The sequence below is a fragment of the Leptonychotes weddellii genome, chromosome 6, assembly GCF_054177405.1.
Source record: "Leptonychotes weddellii isolate Sample4059 chromosome 6, ASM5417740v2, whole genome shotgun sequence".
NCBI classification, from domain to species: domain Eukaryota; kingdom Metazoa; phylum Chordata; class Mammalia; order Carnivora; family Phocidae; genus Leptonychotes; species Leptonychotes weddellii.
In genome coordinates, this window is record NC_138374.1 from 91,276,977 (window position 1) to 91,296,409 (window position 19,433).

Consider the following 19,433-nt stretch of genomic DNA (forward strand, 5'->3'; position numbering starts at 1 on the left):
TGTGAATGTGTTCATTCATGCTATATTACTCATACAATAAACATTTACTGAATGTCTAGGTATTAGGGGAAGAATCTAGTGGAGGTAGTCATGAATATTTTTAAACGTATGAAAGTGTTACAGGTACTGTAAGAAAGTATGTACCAGGTGTTGTGGGGTCACAGAAGAGAAAAATATTAATTCCATAAAAGAGATTGAAAATTATGTATCCAAAGTAAGGCAGAAAACGATGGTGGAATTAAATTAAAAATTATTATGCAATTTAAAATATACCAAAAAGCATAGAAAATGGCACAGGTGGACATCCATTTACAAATCATCTACTTTATGAACTAAGATATTAGGAATATAATCACAGGACACACTTTTTATTAAAAATAATCCGAAAACCTGGATTTTGGTATAGAGTTTGAAATTGTAGGTAGGTATAAACATTATAAACTAATGATCTTCCACAAGAAATTGTTATTGTCATTAAATCAAAGAATTAAAGAGCAGTAAGAATCTTTCTGAAATTGGAGAAGTGTTAGGTATCTTTCAATACATTCTAAAGCAACAATGATTTTCATTTAATAATTCTCCTTTATTTTTAGGTTAGGTAGACTCCAATAGAACTTAGACATAAACTTTTTTTTTTCTTTTTCCAAATTTGCAGCTTATTTTGTATGTGGCATGGGGAAAAGGGACTAAAAAATGTCTTGGGGGGAAGGGTGGGAGGTTGTGGATAGGGCATGGATTTCCCTTGACTCAGAAGAGGAAAGTGGTAATTTTCCTCCTTTTACCACGCAAGTTATTTGTAATTTTTGAAGTTGCTTCTCTGCAAAACATATGTATTTAAGGAATATTTCTGATATGTCCAAAATCTAAATTCTAGGTCTGTGGCAAGTACTTCAAGGGGACTTAGGGTCACTGCCAAAGCTCTGTTTGTGTGCTGGGGTGGGGAATGCATCAGGGAACAAGAACTCTGTTAAAATGGCTGACACAACATCAACACAGAGTCAGGCTCCCTCTTTGACTATATACTTTCTTTCCATTGTTAAAACATAGAGTTCCTTTTCAATAGTTTCTTTACATTGTTAAAAATGAGTAACTTTTTAACCATTTTTTTTAAAGATTTTATTTATTTATTTGACAGAGAGAGAGATAGCGAGAGCAGGAACACAAGCAGGGGGAGTGGGAGAGGGAGAAGCAGGCTTCCTGCCGAGTAGGGAGCCTGATGTGGGACTCGATCCCAGGACTCTGGGATTGTGACCTGAAGCTGAAGGCAGATGCTTAACAACTGAGCCACCCAGGCACCTTAACCATTTTTTTACATTGTTAAAAAAAGTAATCAAATCTAGAATGCTAGATAATAATCTAAAAAATTGAAAAAGATATATATTACCAGTTTCAATATTTTGAAAGCAAGATAAGGGAAATTCCCAAGTTCTAGAAAAAGGAAAACAGAAAAACAGAGCATGAAGGGGAGATGACACCAAGTACATACTGAAGCCCAATAAGAATGGGGAACATGCTATGAGACTGGAAGACTAAAAAAACAGTGACTACTGATGCATGCAACAACATGGGTGAATCTCAAAATAAGTGTGCCAGGTGAAAGAAGCAACACAAAACAGAATACATAGTGTATGATTCCATTGATAGAAAACTCTAGAAAATGCAAACTAATCTATAGTGACAGCAGATCAGTGGTTACGTGAGGATGGGAGAGGGTGTAGGAGAGAGAAATTGCAGAGAGGCACAAGGAAACTTTTTTGGGAAAGGGATATGTTCATTATTTTGACTGTTGTAATGGTTTCATAGGTATATACACATCTCAAAACTTGCCAAATTGAATACATTAAATATGTGAAGAAACTGGTCAGATGCATTCAAAAGAATGTATCTTTTCCCCTTTTTTACACCATACACAAAAATAAATTCAACATGGATTAAAGACCTAAAAGTGAGACCTGAAACCATAAAAATCCTAGAGGAGAACATAGGCAGTAACCTCTCTGACATCGGCCACAGCAACATTTTTCTAGATATGTCTCTGGAGGCAAGGGAAACAAGAGCAAAAATAAACTTTGGGACTATATCAAAATAAAAAGCTTCTGCACAGTGAAGGAAATGATCAACAAAACTAAAAGGCAACCTATTGAATGGGAGAAGATATTTGCAAATGACATATTTGATGAAGAGTTGGTATCCAAAATATATAAAGAATTTATACAACTCAAGACCCAAAAAACAAATAGTCCAATTTAAAAATGGGCAGAAGACATGAACAGACATTTCTCCAAAGAAGACATCCAGATGGCCAACAGACACATGAAAAGATGCTCAACATCACTCATCATAAGGGAAATTCAAATCAAAACCATGATGAGAGATCACCTCACACCTGTCAGAATGGCTAAAATTAAGAACACAGGAAACAACATTACTACCTGTGTTCTCTGGCGAGGATGCAGAGAAAGGGGAACCCTCTTGCACTGTTGGTGGGAATGCAAACTGGTGCAGCCACTCTGGAAAACAGTATGGCGTTTCCTCAAAAAGTTAAAATAGAACTACCCTACAATCCAGCAATTGCACTACTAGGTATTTACCCAAAGGATAAAAAAAAATACAGATTTGAAGGGGTACATGCACCCTGATGTTTACAGCAGCATTATCAACAATAGCCAAACCATGGAGAGAGTCCAAATGTCCATCAACTGATGAATGGATAAAAAAGATGTATACACACACACACACACACACACACACACACACACTGGAGTATTACTGAACCATCAAAAAGAATAAAATCTTGCCATTATGCAACAACATGAGCTAGAGAGTATTATGCTAGGTGAAATAAGTCAGTCAGAGAAAGACAAATACCATATGATTTCACTCATATGTGGAATTTAAGAAACAAAACAAATGAGCAAAGGACGAAAAGAGAGAGGCAAACCAAGAAAGTTTTTTTTTTAATTTTATTTATTTATTTGAGAGAGAGAGAGAATGAGGGGGGAGAGGGTCAGAGGGAGAAGCAGACTCCCTGCTTAGCAGGGAGCCCAATGTGGGACTCGATCCTGGGACCCCAGCATCATGACCTGAGCCAAAGACAGTCACTTAACCAACTGAGCCACCCAGGTGCCCCTAAGAAACAGATTCTTAACTACAGAGAACAAACTGATGGCTACCAGAGGAGAGGTGCATGGGGAGATGGGTAAAATAGGTGATGGGGATTAATGAGTGCACTAGTGATTAGCACTGGGTGATGTATGGAGTTTTAAAATCACTATATTGTACACCTGAAACTGATATAACACTATATTAACTATATTGGAAATAAATAAGTAAAAAAAACAAACAAAATGCCATCTATTGTATGGCATTTATACCTTAGGAAGCTGTTAAAAACAAAATATCCAAGCAAGTTCAAGACATACGTCCTCCCATTTTTGTTTATGCAATTTATTTGTTGAAGGAATTTGGTGGTCTGTCCTGCAGAGCTTACCACATTCTGGATTTTATTGATTGCAAAAAAAAAATTCTTATCTTTTAGAACTATGTAATGAAGTATTAATGGGTGAAATCCACATGAGGGGTGGGGAAGAGGAGATTGGCCATGTGTTGATAATTTTTCAAGCTGAGTGATTGGCATCTGAAGACTCATACCATTCTCTCTAGTTTTTTATGATCTTAAACATTTTTGTAAAAGAAGTTAAAATAAAAGAAGTCCTGGGTCCCCTGAATCTCTTAGGGTTTGAACATAGAGGTCCGCATTTTCTAATAAAGTCCCAGGGTGATTTTGTTATATATTAAAGAGAATCACTTAGACCAAAGTAGAGGACCCTGATGGTGAGATGGATGTTGGATACTTGCCACAAGGCATGGGAAAAACAGTTTTTGGCTGTGTTCTTTCTATTTCTTTTCAAATTATAAAAATTGTACATTAGCTATTCTTTTTTAGAGAGACATTTATGGCTTTGCCTACCTCCTCCACTGCTGAGGAAATTTTCTGATCCGTACATATTCACTGATTTTGTTCTTACTCAGTCTTAAAAGTGTGATTTTAATATAGGTTTGCTTTATCATATAGGCTTAGTATGATTTGCCTGAATTACTCTGAATTTCAGCTCTACATAAAACTGAAATATAAAAGTTTGTCTTCTGTACCTCCTCTATGACACCTTTGCTCTCTCAGGTTCCTGGTGTCTTTCCTAATCTTTCCACTAGTAAACAAAACCACTGAAAAACTGTATGATAAATTCATTTATACAGGTTTGCTGATTGGAGTCATGAAGTCCTCTTCTCAGGGAAAGTAGATTTAAAGAGGGCACAGGATTTAAGTTAAAGTTAACAAAAAAGAAAGTGTGGTGATGATGGATTCCCGGGCATCAAGTAACCTAGTGAGGGAAAGAGTTTTGGGGGATGGTTCCTTTCAAGACCCTTTACGTTTTACCAACTAGGTTGTTACCTATTCATCTCATTGAAAATGTATCCTTAGAAGAATCAGATAATGCCTTTTCTTTTGTAATGTGTATGGAAAACTTAACTTTGGCTGCAAGCAATAAAAAGCCAAATTTGAACTTTTTAAAATAGTCAAGAAAATTTATTGGCTCAGGGAACTTACTAAATCTGGAGGAAGAGGTAGGCTTCAACCTGGGTTTGAGCTCTTCAATTATGTGTCAGTTTTATCCTCAGGCTGGCTTTCCTCATGGTAGCAAAGTGGCCACAGTAACTACTGGACTTACGTCCACCTATCACACCAGCCAGAGTAAGAGAGCTCATTTCTTCTGCTAATAAACCTGAGATCTGGCCCCCCTTATAATTGGACCAATTTAGATCTGCATTAGATCCTTGAACACTGACAGAGTTAGGTAGAGACCAGATTAGGCGGGTTATGAACATCAATTAAGGCCCACACCTGGGACTGGAGCTGGGCCTTTTCCTATTCACATCATTAGCTGCCTCACAATTGCAGAGGGGTAGAAATGCATGCTGGGGAGTCAACCAGTAATGCCCATTATAAAAGAAATATAATATTTCACCTCATTAAATAACTGTGATTTAAACTCTCCCATTTTGTTCAATGTGTAACTTGTTTCCTGTTTTTGGTATTATGAAATTTTAAATTGGGAGTTGCAGACCCACAAGAGGGAAACACGGTAAGGCAAAATAGGGCATACAGAAACTTTGAGAAAGGAGAGAATGAATGCTCTGTAGGCGGCCGATTGTCACCATGAGAAAATGGAGGTCCACTGTTACCAAATCTTTCACTTTTTTAAAGAGCAGGGAGCTGAGCAGAGAGCCTGACATCATGGGGCTCCATTTCAGGACCCTGGGATCATGACCTCAGATGAAGGCAGACACTTAACCGACTGAGCCAGCCAGGTGCTCCCTTTCGCTTTTTAAAGAGAAGCCAGAATGCATGTGAAATCTTCTGGTTTTAATTTTTAACTTTGGCTAATTTGTTTAAGCACCACACAGGCCAAACCAAACATGTTTGTGGGTTAGATCTGGACCTAGGCCACCAGTTTCTGTCATGTTATGAGCCATGCTAGAGTATTTTATACTCTCCGCCAAAGTGAGGGCTTTTAGTCCTTTGAAGGTTTAGGGCTGCTAGCATATGCTTATTGCAAAGGAAGTCATTGTGGGAAGAGATGTGAGCAGCACACATTATATGAACAATGCTTTGTTATTAACTCTTTGGCATGTACTTAGAATTGTTTTCCTGAGGATGAGGATAAGTTTGTATGGAATCACCTTCACTGTCTCTTATCTAGGTTCTCTTGTGACTCGTCTCTTATCTAGGTTCTCTTGTGACATCTCTTATCTAAGTTCTATTGTGAGGGACAGTTCAGTTTTACACAATGACTCCTGGTGATTAGAGGTGTAACATGTGGCCATGGGACAGAGTTTGCCCTTTTTGTCAAAAAGCTTCTCTCCAGTTGGAAGATATCAGAAGGTAGAAACTTACGTCTTTTTCATCTACTGATTTCCTCATGATGCCCAGTGTAACTTTACTAATACTTTATTTAGAGACTCAGTACCTACTTGTCAGCTTATTATGAATAGGTACTTATTGGTGTATTATTAATAGATACAGATGATTTGAGTTATTCCAACCCTAATTTTATTAAATATCAAAATTCTGGCATTTATTGAGTCAGGCCCAGAGGTAGGTAGACTCTTGGAATACAGAGGTTAGAGGACCTTCAGGGAAGGAGCCCAGAAGATAGGGGAAACGCAAGATTGTTCAACACTCTTGATATGTCCCAGCATCTCTAATCATTTAAGTCAGGAAAAAGAAAAAAAGAGAGAGAGAGTGAGAGGGCCTTTTGGACAAATGTATTTCTCAGGGTAGTTTTTGGATCTAGTTGGGGAAATGAGTGCAGGGGAATTGAAGTGGGGCAGAAGGGAGAATTTTAAACTAAAGAATTCATTCTAGAGCTTAAATCATTGGACATACACTTAACTCTTGCTGCACTACATTCATTCATTCATACAATTACATTTATGGAGTACTTTCTAGGCGTTGTGGAAGATATAAAAATGAATGAAGCAGGTCCTCAAAGACTCTCTAGGGGGATAAAATATTGCACAGATTTACCTAGATAGGGTTGAATATATTCGGTGCCTCAAACCTATAGAAACAAAGTGCTATAGAAATTAGGAAAATTTACAGGTCATTTCTGGCTGCAAGATCTACGAAGGAGGATACTGACAGTTCAAGGATCAGTAATACAATATTTGTAAAGGAAAAAGAGTTGGTTTATTTTATCTCTATTAATTTGTACTCCCAAATTTACTACCCCAAAGGAGAGAATGATTTGAGTTTTCTTAATATAAATACATAGCAGGTGTTTTCCCTCTTCAATCTCCCGAGTCCCACAGAACGAACCAGCAAGGGAGCGCTTGACAAGGACACCAGACACCTTGAAAGAGGCACATAAGAGTAACTGGCGAGAAAAGTTAGTATTCTTTAAGGTGACTTCCTTGAGGATTGCTGGGCATTAAGAGTGAAAATATGTAAACCAATTTATGAGCAGGAACACAATCTCCCCAAACTTAGAATTATCTAAGAACTCTCTAACCGCTGGACAGGCCCGTCAGCCCACCCCACCCGGGGCTCGGGGACGCCCCTCAGCGAGCCCGAACTCGCTGGCCCCACGGGCTCGGTTACCCCTCCGGAAGGTTCTGAGGGACGGCGACCGTCTCCCGCCCTTTCCCGGGTCCCCACTCTGACAACCCGAGTTCTGTCAGGTCTTCACTGCCCCGCCCCCAGCCCCCGGGCCCCCCCGTCCCCAGCCCCACCACAGCCAGGCGCGGACGTGTACGCGCGTGCGCGCCGCCCCCGAGGGCTGAGAAGGCTCCACCGCCCTCAGGAGCGCGCACGCCGCGCCGAGGGGCCCGGACGGGCGCGCTCCCGACCCACCTCCTACTCGGCCCGCCCCCTCCCTCGCCTCTTCCTGCCGGGCGGTCCCTCTCTGCCCCCTCCCCCCCCATTCTCCACTCCCTCCGCCTTGCTCCCTCCGCCCTCCCAGGGCTCCGGCGGCCGCGGAGTGAACGGGACGGGCCCGGCCGCAGAGCGCGGGGCGGCGGGTGGGACGCGGCGCCCGGCAGAGTTGTTCCGGCCCTGTCTGCGGAGACGTGAGGAGGTGAGGCGAGGGCGGCCTCCTAGGGGCCCGCGGGCAGTCGGGCGGCTAGGAGCCGCGGGCCGTGCCGGGGGTGTTGGCGCCGGGGCTGAGTCGGGGGAGGGTCGATGTCGGGGCCGGGCCGAGGACTGGATGCGAGAGCACCACCGGGAGGAGGGCACGGATGTTTCGGGACTGTCGGTCGCTTCCTGGACCCCACAGCTCTGCCTTCTGGTCGCTCTTCCTGGCCCGGGCGGGCGGGCGGAGTCGGGGCGCCCCTCACCTGGGGGCGGGGTGGGGACTTGGGTGCTCGCCTCCAGCTGTGCCCTCCTGACATTGCCGCCGCCTCCGCCGCTGCGCCTTGCTTGCTGCCGGGCTCGCGGTCTCAGCAGCCCTGCGTCCGGGGGGCGTGTGGCTAGGGTATTTTTTTTTTTTTAACCCACACTCAGGCTTCTGTTCGTGACCGCGTCTCGCCCTCGCGCTCCCCCTGCCTCCTCCCGGCACTTTGCTCCGCTCCTGCTGTTGATGCTTGTGGTTTTGCAGTTTGGGATGGGCTGCGTCCTGGGTAGATCTCTGCCTGCAAGGAATGCCCCGCTTCGGAGTTGACCGCCTGGCCACGAAAATCCTCTGTCCAGGAGTGGGTGCTTAGTGTCCTGATAACTGAGTCAAAGTTTCTGAGCCGGGGCTAGTGCTTTGCACTGGTCGCCAACGGTGCAGGGCTGGGCAGTGCGTCAGCATGTGGAAAGGGGCCACCGGCCAGCGGAAGGTGGCTGGATGCTAGGGGACTGGACTGACAGGATTTGTTTCTGATCCCAGGGCAGTGTGTCCAGGTACTTGTGTATTCTCCGTGTACCTCTCAAGATTATCTTAGAAAATGTACCGAACTGTAGGTGGTCACTTGTAGAGTTGAAGGTTTCCTGCAAGTGAGGAGAAACGCCAACCTCATTACACTAATTAATGGTAAAGAGAACTTTTGCTTGAGAGATTTCAGCGCTGACTGGAAACTGATTTCAAGGCCTGCATTTTTGGTACTGGAAGATTTAGGGATTTTTAATACATTTAAAATTTCTTGTACTTGGTAGGAGGTAGGTAGTTGCTTGTTGCAGTTCTGAAAACACAATTTCATGAAAACTGACTTTTCTTATAATAGTGTTTATATTTAGCTTCTGCTGGATTTCTGTAGAATATCCAGTACTATGATGTCAGAAAATAGAAAAATGAAGTTTGCTTGTGGTCAAATTGGAAGTGGATTTTGTCCTTGGAAAATATTGGTCCACAAGCTGCTAGAGCTCAAAACTGGTCTATGATTCATTATCTCAATAGAGTCCCATAGGAAACTGAATGAAATTGCAAGGAAGAAAGACCAGATGAGTTTCATCCATTTGTATTTATTTTTTTTTTTAAAGATTTTATTTATTTATTTGAGAGAGAGAGACACAGCGAGAGAGGGAACAGAAGCAGGGGGAGTGGGAGAGGGAGAAGCAGGCTTCCCGCGGAGCAGGGAGCCCAATGCGGGCTCGATCCCAGGACCCTGGGACCATGACCTGAGCCGAAGGCAGATGCTTAACGACTGAGCCACGCAGGCGCCCCTCATCCATTTGTATTTAAATGCTCACCAGCTTGGTGAGTTACTTGAGACTCTGAGAGACTGGTGTCTATATTAAATCAGTTCAAAATGTGCTCTGATATGATGTATTAATAAGTCATCTGGGGAGAAGTGGATGTAGTTGGGCAGTGCTTATATGTGAGCATATTATATAGCCTACACTGTATTTTAGAAAGCTGGAAACAAGGTAGTAGATCCCAGTACTATTGGGACATGTGAATACACCACCCAGCATAAAAAAGTGTGACAATACATGTATGAAGTTTTGTTTTTGGCCTGTTATTTGATAGGAACTTTTATGTATTATAGTTTTGGTATTCTTAGAATTTTTGTTCCTTTGCTAATGTTTCATGATTCAGATAATTTTCTTTTTACCCTAGTAGTTATTGTGCTGTTTTTCTTTGAATGACAGAATTTTATTAGGCTTATAAAACAAAAGTTTTCATGTTTGCTCATCAGTGTAAAATTTGTGACTTCTAAGAAGTTGTAATTAAAATTTTTTCCTTTGCTTTAACCCAGATTTCAACTTGTTCAGTTACTGTATATTTGAACTCAGATGATACAGCATTAAAGCTAAAAGTCCTTTTATCCATTCTTAATGGAGTAGTTAAAAGAAGGAATTGTGTTGTGCCAAGAAAAAATATTATGAGTGGGAGATAGCCAAACTTCAAGAGATGAACTTTGAAGAGGGTAGTAGCTAAGTAGCAAAAATTTCTTGCATTGAGGGTGTAGAACTGGGTCTGCATTCCATCCTACCATTGTCTTGAAGAGGTGTAGGGATGATTATGGCTGGAAAGAGGGTGTTTAGAAAATAGATACTGTAGTCTATAGGATTCTCAGGCACAGAGCTTTTTTTTTTTCTTTTTTTGCTCTGTCTCACAAGTTTTAATGAGTTGCTACCTGTAGGTAGCTCTTGCCTTGTATAAATGGCTCAGCCACTGGGTCTGAGGATGACCAGGAGCACAAGGCTATACAAGCCTCTGGTACTGCAAAGATAGCTCAGGAACTTCTTATGGAGATAGTCTTATGACATTTGTCACACTAACAGTAGAGGCAGAGAAAGTACAGACTTGAGTCTGAGTTATGGTAAAATCTCACATTTTAGAGGAGAGGTTTAATATTGTGAACATGGAAGAAGACATTGCTTGACTTGACTCGTGGCTTTTCAGAGTGGTAAATAATTTTCACTTTATGGTTGGTATTTGAAATTGGGTAAATATTATGTGAACCTCAGTGGACCCCTAATAAGGAAGAGTTAATGGAATTTAGCAGAACTTGTATCTCAACATTTACCTTTTCGTATTTATTTTCCATATTGCACGCATTCAACAGCTAGGATGCCAAAATTGTTTGAGTATAGCAAATTTGTGCTCATGCTGACTCCTTTTTGTCATCTTTTGGTGCTTTTTGGTGTAATTTTGGGGGATTTTCATTGGAAACTTCTAGGCATATACTTAGTTGATTTGGAGTTAGATTTGGGCTACGATTATTAGTCTATTTGAAATTCTGAGCCTTCTTGTTTTCTAAATAGCTTTAAAAATAGAAAAAACAGTTTTTTATAAACACTCATGAAAAATCTGGTTACAGACTGTGTTGTTGTGATAGACATAGAACAGCCAAAAATATATTCAAGAAACTTCCCCTCTCCTTACTCAGTTTAGTAAGCTTAAATAAGAAGTAAGAAGGGTTTTTTTTTCCCCAATAAAAGCCTGATTTTCCCAGAATATCAAGTCTAACAACTGTTAGCTATGCTGGTTTTTTTTTTTTTTTCCTTGCTTATTCTAAATTCAACAAGTACATGTCTCTAGTCCATGGCAGAAACTTAATTCTAGTAGGGAATTCTCAGTAATGGAGATCTTGTTTGGGGATGCAGGCTTGTGCTGGAGAAATTGGCTGGGAAACATCAGATATAGAAATTTACTTTTTTACAGCACTGGTTTTCTCTGTACCTGAGTTCTCAGTGGAGTGGGGGCATGGGCACAAATGTCACAGTTACTTGGACTTTTTTTCATACTATACATTTCCTCTTCCTCTCCCCTTCTCCCCCCAACCCTTTGCTAAATGAGCCACTGCTACTAGTAGGATGTAATTATGTCCCTCAGGTGTGTGGGGCTGAACAAAGGCTGAGAACCTTGGCCATTTTCTGATACTTCCTAAGCCAAATTTCCACTCCTTGTAAGTTGCCTTCTGGTGATATTAATAGGCATCTCTGAAACTCTCATTTTTGAAGAGAAATAAATTGTGGTGGTAAAGAAATTACATACGTAACCAAGAATAAGATTTATTGCATTGTGTAGGACACATGAGACTAGGAGATTGTTTAGCTGAACATTTATTAAACTGTTTTGACTGTGACTTACAGTAAGAAACACATTTTATACCTTGATTCAATCCCCTCTCCCTCCACACTCCTGTGCCTGCATGCAAAGTTGAAAGAAAAGTTTGGCAAAACAATACTTGTCTTTTCAGGACCTTGCTGGAACTGGCTCATCATACTGCCTTGCAGAAGCAGTGTGCCTTCCTCTTCCCACCTAGCTCCATGTTCAGTGACATCATGCTGGTAACTTGAAGTTGTCTGTGGCGTGAGAGTATTTACACCAGGGAAATCAGCAAGTGGTATAGTTTAGGGCTTTTTTCTTCCCTTTGTATAGCCAGTTGTTGAACATTTTCAACACACTACTGCCTACAGTACACATTGATATTTCTATTCCACTTCATTTCATTAAAAAAAAAATGCTGGGTTTTGACCCCTAAATTGATTTTATAGCCAGCTAATGATAGATAACAGCCTACAGTTAAAAACTGGTTTGGTCCACCCTCTTCACTTTGCAGATGAACATTCTAAAAGGTTGAAGTTCAAGGTGATATAGCTAGTTATTAACAAAGGCTGGTCTCCAGAATCCTAATAATCTGGAGTTGTTTCTAGTGGACTTCTCTCCTAACTAAAGCTTTTCATGTAGCTCAGTTGAGGTGCTTAATATGTGCCAGACATTGTATTAAGCATTTTATGAATAGAGTTGAATAAGGCATGGATTTTGACCCTAAGGCCTTCATGTTTATGTGGGGATTAAATATGGAAACAAAGATACTATATGGCAGAAAGTAAGTGTGGTAAAGAAATAAAGATAAGGCACTCTGAGAGTTTAGAGAGAGGAGGGAGCAATTTCTTTTAGTTGTAAGGATAAGGGAAGAGGTGACATTTAAAACCATGCTTTGACGAACAGTTGGGATTTGGACATGTGGGAATAGGACAAATAGTATGTAAAGAAAGGCCTTTCAGAGCCTAGGGCCAGGGTCATCAAAGGCATAGAGGGAAAAGGCTAAGCAAGAAAGAGTTAGTACTAGATGGTGAAGAGCCTTGAATGCCAGTTTTCCCTTCTGCTTTTCAGTTTATCTTTCATTTTTGACTCTGGCGTCATCTAGTACTTCTTAACATTTTTTTTTTTTTTTTAAAGATTTTACTTATTTATTTGACAGAGAGAGACACAGTGAGAGAGGGAACACAAGCAGGGGGAGAGGGAGAAGCAGGATTCCTGAGGAGCAGGACCCTGGGATCATGACCTGAGCTGAAGGCAGAAGCCTAAGGACTGAGCCACCCAGGCGCCCCAGTACTTTTTAACCTTAAAGAAGTTTTGTATGCTGTGTTGATTAGAATATGACCCAGAGAGCACTTGAATATCCTTAGTGTAAAAGCTGAAGGGAAAAATTATTAGTGTTAAGGAAGCAACCTCAAGTTTACCAATCCTAAAGCTGTTGGAAAGTAAGGGAAAATATTTTCTTTGTAAGGAGATACCATTATTTTTTGTTTGCCAAATAGACCTAGCATCAAATTGGTTGTAGTAGAGGAGGAAGCAGTTTTGAAAGTATTTTCAAAGTGCCTTCTAAAATGTGATTTCTAAATGACTGGATCTTAATTTTTGGAGGCAGATCTGGTTTGGCAGAAAGGCAGTCTTTACAGATCCATGGCTGAGCCTCCTAGCTTTCAGAATTTAGGGCAGCAAGGCAGGGTATTTCATACCACAGCCAGATGTGAGGGACTGATAGATTATTTTTCTACTCAAAGAAGTTCCTTGAATTTCAGCGCTTATGTATTTGACAGCCTGTATGACTGAGGATGTTTTGAAGTCGTGGATGGAGCTTCCCTTGTTCCACAGGTGAATTGGGTGGCTAGAAATGAAGATTAGTGACAGTAAGGTGTGTCTTTTAATCAAATTGGTGGTAGTTCTCAAGGTTTTCTGTTTTCTGATGATTTCACTTAGTGCTTCTAATTAAAATGGTGCACAGTTAATTTGAAGAAGCTTTACTTCTTTTTGACCTCCCAGTTCTGTAAAGATAAAAGCCCTTTTAGAGTGTTGCCCAGGTAACAACACATACAGAGACTGTGAGAAGTGTGTGGAAAATTTTGGTAATCTTGGTGATGAAGTCGCTATAGTAAATAACTGTTTGGTTGGTAAAAGCTGGGCTACTTCTGGATGGTTGACAAAGAATTTTTGGGATGAGCTTTTGTTCTAAAATAAATAATGAATTATGTCGTTGCCATACTGTGTTCCTCGTTTATTTAAGCTTGTGATATATAAAGTATGTCATCCTATCATTTTAGAAGGTTTCGGCAGTTTCATATGAACTGCTCCACAGGATAGCACACCCCAAATGGTATGATAAGGGTTCAGATGCAGCATGCCTCAGATACCTCACACCAGTTGAATGGAGTAGCTAATCATGTCAGCACAGGGTGTTGGTTTTTTTTGTTTTTTGTTGTTTTTTTGTTTTGTTTTCTGTTTTGTCTTTTGTGAGATGTGTTAGGCTTCCCAAATAGAGCTTATTAAAATCCTTCCAAATTTTCTACCGTCATTTTTTGTGGTACAAACTGTGATATCGATGTCTTTAATTTATGTATTTTCTACAGATACACACATATACATAAATGAGTATTATGTACGTATACACATGCACACCACCCACTGGTAGTTGACATTTGTGGTGAAAATACAGTCTACCTGGCAAATGATTAAGAACAAGTGGTCCGACTCTTTGAAGGTTATCATGTGAAATATTGACAGATATGAAAGTAATGCAAATCCCCAAAGGGATTTTTTTTTTTTTTTTGCGTAATTTCCAGGAAAGGAGCGCATTTAAAAGGGCAAGTGTAGGATACATTCATGTACTAGTGAGGGATTTCTCAACTTTTCCCCTACCCCACATATACACCCATATTCTGCCCTCATTATCAGCAGTAAGCAAAATTGCCAGACTTCAAAATGAGACTTCCACCACAGGGGATGCAAATAACAAATACTATTTTTAGAAAAAAATAGAACCCTGTGGTTTTTCACTGTTGCAGGCTTAAGAGACAGAACACTAATTTTTGATAAACCATATAGAATATTTATTCTGTACTTCAAGATGTATTCGTCATTTTGAGGCCCTCTGCTAAGAGCATTGTACAAATGCAAATGGTTCTTAGAGTGGTTATCCGGAATTTCCTTGAGTAGTCTCTCTGGAGTAATTTATCTTGGTATGACATTTTGAATAGATTGTATTTTAGTTTCGTGAAAAGTCAACCACTGAAGGGAGCCTATACATACATATACCGGCAGACAGTATGGTTTCTGAGGTTGTTTTTATAGTAATTTTGTTACTTTAGCATCTGAGGCCATCAGACCTCATTCATTTACTATTTCCGCAAAGCTCTTCCCTCATGAACTGTATTCTTTCATTTTATTTATTTATTTATGTATGTATGTATGTATGTATGTATTCTTTCATTTTAAATCTTTGTGTCATATTTGGCCTACTGTTTGTTAAGGATCATGTTTGGACTAATGTTTTGATTTGCCCTTGTCCTAGTTTTTGTGGAACGATGAACTACTGCCTATCAAGTTTGGTACTGAATTGTAATTCAGTTAATGTCTTCTTTCCTCCATCCATTTTTCCCTCAATATTCTAGAATATTATTATTATTCAAATCCTAGGACCACTGGTTTACCTATACAAGCGAACCTATAAAATTTTTATGCATGAGTTATATAGCTTCATTTTTCACAAATGAGTCTAGGTCTCTTAGTTTTTTTTTTTTTTAATTCTGAAATGCATTTTATATTTCTTGTCAACATTGTCAATAGTTTTGATAGGTGAAACAGGTTTCTCCTGTTATAGTTGTTTTCACAAACAGTAAAATAGCAATCTCTACCATTTGAAGATATCAGATAAAGTTTTTAAAAGTTAATTTAATAATAGGTTAGAGAAACCAGTTTGTTTAGCAGTTAATGTGGTACTTCCCATTTTACATATAAATTTCATTGTTTGCATGCTAATCGTAGTGGAACTTTATTATAGTCCACTGAGGGGAATTTACTTTTTAAAATAGAGGGCTTTAGCAATTTTTGTACTTTGGAGAATTTTATTTGGAAGAGGATAATAGTAGATTTAAAAAATTGTGGTTGGGCTGGGGGATGGGGATGGACAAAAATAGTCATTAAGCTGCAAATAACTAAAAACACTTTTTGGTTTTGTGGAAGACAAGGTAGGTAGAACACAGGACCTTAATTCTTGATCCAGTGCTGCTGTGAAATTCAGAGAGGAAAAGTGATTTACCAAAAAAGTGATTTCTTTTTTGCGTGATAATAATGAACTAATTTTAATTGTTTAGTGGATTAGTTATACGAGATACTGTGCATTGTCTACTTAATCTTGACAGTAACTATATGGGGTAGGAGCTATTATACTATCATTCCCAGTTTGTGGGAGGAGGAAATGGCTTAGAATCATTCAGCTTGTAAGAGGCAGGTCTCCTTTGCTCCTAAATCAGCTTCATAGTGACTCTCAACTACTACTCTTTATTGATGATTCTTTAAATGGGGTGATGATACTTATCTTGCCTATTTCATAGGGTGGTTATGAGAATTAAGAAAACTAAGGTTTACAAAAGAACTCCTGTAAATGTGCCTTGTGTTTTTGTTTTACTGGATAATTTTTGAGGAGCCAAAGAAATCTTGGAAATAGATAAGCACCTATATTACTTTGTAATTACTAAAATAAGTTGAACAGATATTTGAAAGACTACTATTTGCATAGTATTTTGTGCGGGTCCAGAGGGTCAGTGAGTGAAAGAGGAAAGAAGAAATGTAGGGGTGCATTGAATAACTAGTGGATTGGATGATCTCTAGCAAAGTGAATTCTTTCTGCAATGAGGAGGAGTATTATAACATGAGGTAACTTCTAAGACCCTTGCAACATCAGGAATCTATGAATCCTGTAATGGGTGACTCTTCTTCTAACACCTTAAAGTAGCTGGATACAGCCAAGATAATTTTTATTTTAGCTTGGATCATCAACAATTACTATTCTTTAAATGTCAATTCTTTGCACTTAGGTTGAACAGAAATATGTAGTTGCCTGGGAAAAATATAATTATGTATTTTTGCTTTTCTCCCCCCAAGATAAAAAGATGTTTTTCAGGGTGTGGTAGGTAAAAAAGGTTTAATAGTATGTTGTCACATGCTTGTACTTAATAATTTTCATATGACTTTCCCTTAAATTTAGATGTCCTGAGTGTATATTTGCAGAAGAAAGTTAATATCATTATGGGTATGAAAGGTCGTTTTTAATTGTATGGAGTGTTACGGCTTTATGGCCATAAATTCAGTTTCAGTCTCTGACATTGTTTTATTCAACAAGCATTTATAAGTCAGAGTATAGGTTCTGTGCTCAAGAAGCACAGGTAAGAGACTGTTAAGGACTGATAGTCATACTGGAGAAACATATATACAGTGGAGTTTAGCAAGGATGGGGCAGGATAAAATGTGTCATATAGGAAAGCTTCAGAGGGTTATGTAACCTGGTCTGAGGTTTCAGGTAAGGCTGCCTGAAATATCTGAGTTGAGGTGAAAGAAGGCAAGAGAGACATTTTAACTAGAGGTATGAAAATCTGAAATTGTAACTCTTTACCTTTGTAGACCCAGTGTAGGCAGCTCCTCATCTTTCTGAATCATTGTAAAATCCCTAAAGTAGATGTCATTTTTATAAGTAATTTTTTATAAATAAAGCTTTTTAGCTCTCACTGATAACTTATTTTAAATATGGTGCTTGTGGTTTTTAAGGTAGCGGATTAGGAGGAATAATTTAGAAGAGGTGAGATGCTGTCATATACATACATACTGATAACAGGATAGTGAGATTGCTGAGATGATAGCAGTGAAGAATAGGAAAAACTATAAAAAATCCCAAATCTAAAAACTATAGATAGCATAAAGAAAACAACCTTACATAATTAGCTTTAAGGTATCAAATATATTTCTAATAGTATAGAATAATAATGGAAATTTGTGAGATTCTCTCTTACCAAGAAAAGGTTAAGTATATGGTCTGTGTAGTACATTTATGAGGGCATTAAAGTATTTAGCTTAGAAAGTTTTTTATATGGAATACAACAGAGTGTTGAACAATGTGGTTTTGAGCTGCACAGGTCCACTTATCCGTGGATTTTTTTTTTTTTTTGATAAATATAATATGGCACTGTAATGTATTTTCTCTTCCTTATAATTTTAATAACATTTTCTTTAGCTTACTTTATTGTAAGAATACAGTATATAATGCATATAACATATCAAATATATGTTATTCAATTGTTTATGTTACCAGTAACATAACAATCGTTGGCTTCCAGTCAACATCTGGCTATTTTTTTTTTTTTTCATTTTAACAGCTTTTATTTAAAATCGCCAATTGTTTCTTCCTTAGTAGTAGTATTTTTTTTTTTTTAACAATCAGCTATTAATAGGTAAATTTTTGGGGAGTCAAAAGTTATATGTGAATTTTGACTGCAAGGGGGTCGGTACCCCTAACCCCTGCATTGTTCAAAGACCAGCTGTAGTATGAAAACCAGAGGGTAAACTCTTATTTCAGTTATCAAATTGCTTATCCAGAATGATTGATTTCCAAAGGGCTTTGAATAACCATAGATTTAATTTTCTTCTTATATATGACACACATAGACCTGCAGATTTTACAAAATACTAGACGTAGTTCAGCAAGGTATTTGCTATGTAACATTGGTTAGAAACTATTTGCTCATATAATGTATCAGAGTTAGGTCCTTGACCATTTGGGTACCAGGTATTTTTAAAGAGTGTGGACTAGATCGCCTTTCTGTTCTGGGTGGCTCGTAGCTGTGGTCTTAGCATAGACATCATCATCTTGAAAGCCTTTACTGAAACTGTAGACTCTCTCATATGTGCTTTCAGAGCATTCTGTTTTCCTCCCTATTGTGATACTAAAACATTGTATTTTAAGTTACCTGTTTCTGCGTTAGACTACAGTATAGGCTTTTAAAGAGCAAAAACTGTTTTGTTTAGGGCTCTGAAATTTGTCTACCTTAGCTTTGGATCTTGGCTCTTTGTGTCATTGGGGAAGTCTATCTGTAAAATAGGGATAATAGCATTTACTGCATAGGTTTTTTTTTTTTTTTAAGGTTTTATTTTTATTTTGGAGATAGAGCACAAGTGGAGTGAGGAGCAGAGGGAGAGGGGTTAAGCAGACTCCACACTGAGTGCAGAGCCTGACAAGGGGCTTGATCTCATGATCCTGACATCATGACTGAGCTGAAATCAAGAGTCAGTCATTTAACTGACTGAGTCACTCAGGTGCCTCTTGAATAAGGTAAGGAATCTAGAGGAGACATAGCTATGTTCTTGGCACATAGTTAAATTCTCATAAATGTTCTCTTCTTTCTCCTTTCTTTCTTCTTGTATTGGGCACTTAGTAGGATTTTCAGTAATACTTTTTAAGTGAATTTGTAAACTATGTTAGAGCCGAATTGGATCTATCATTACTCTTATTAATGAAAATGTCTTAAAATGAAAAATAACTACTACATAAAAATACAATCTTTGAGCTAGATGGCAGCAAATTATTTAGTTTCCAAATTGGATTACCAACCAGAAAAACTTTTCCTCACCCTTGTCAAACTTGTAATTGTTATGATGGCAGTGGGTTTAAAGTAGGTGGAAAGATTGTAGAATTTCTTTTCTAGGCCTTGCTGCTTTCTGACCTTGTTCACTTAATGTTGGTGGTTATGCTTTGTATGGCCATCATCTTGACCTTTTTATGATGGAATTGTTATTGATCTATTTCTTGGGGAGTAAAGAATCCTGAATCTGACAGACTTATTAGCTGTGTGACCTTGGATAAGTAACTTTACTTCTGGGTTTATGTAT

At 38.9% G+C, this 19,433-nt stretch overlaps 1 protein-coding gene across 1 annotated transcript in view; it reads left to right on the forward strand.

The window, feature by feature from the left end:
* Nucleotides 1–7,546: 7,546 nt before the first annotated feature.
* Nucleotides 7,547–19,433, forward strand: part of LOC145722287 (rab GTPase-activating protein 1-like) — a 90,849-nt gene continuing 78,962 nt past the window's right edge. The window contains exon 1 of the mRNA XM_081824641.1: nucleotides 7,547–7,637. The gene's annotated coding sequence lies outside the window, so the exon portion shown is untranslated. The remainder of the gene's footprint in view (nucleotides 7,638–19,433) is intronic.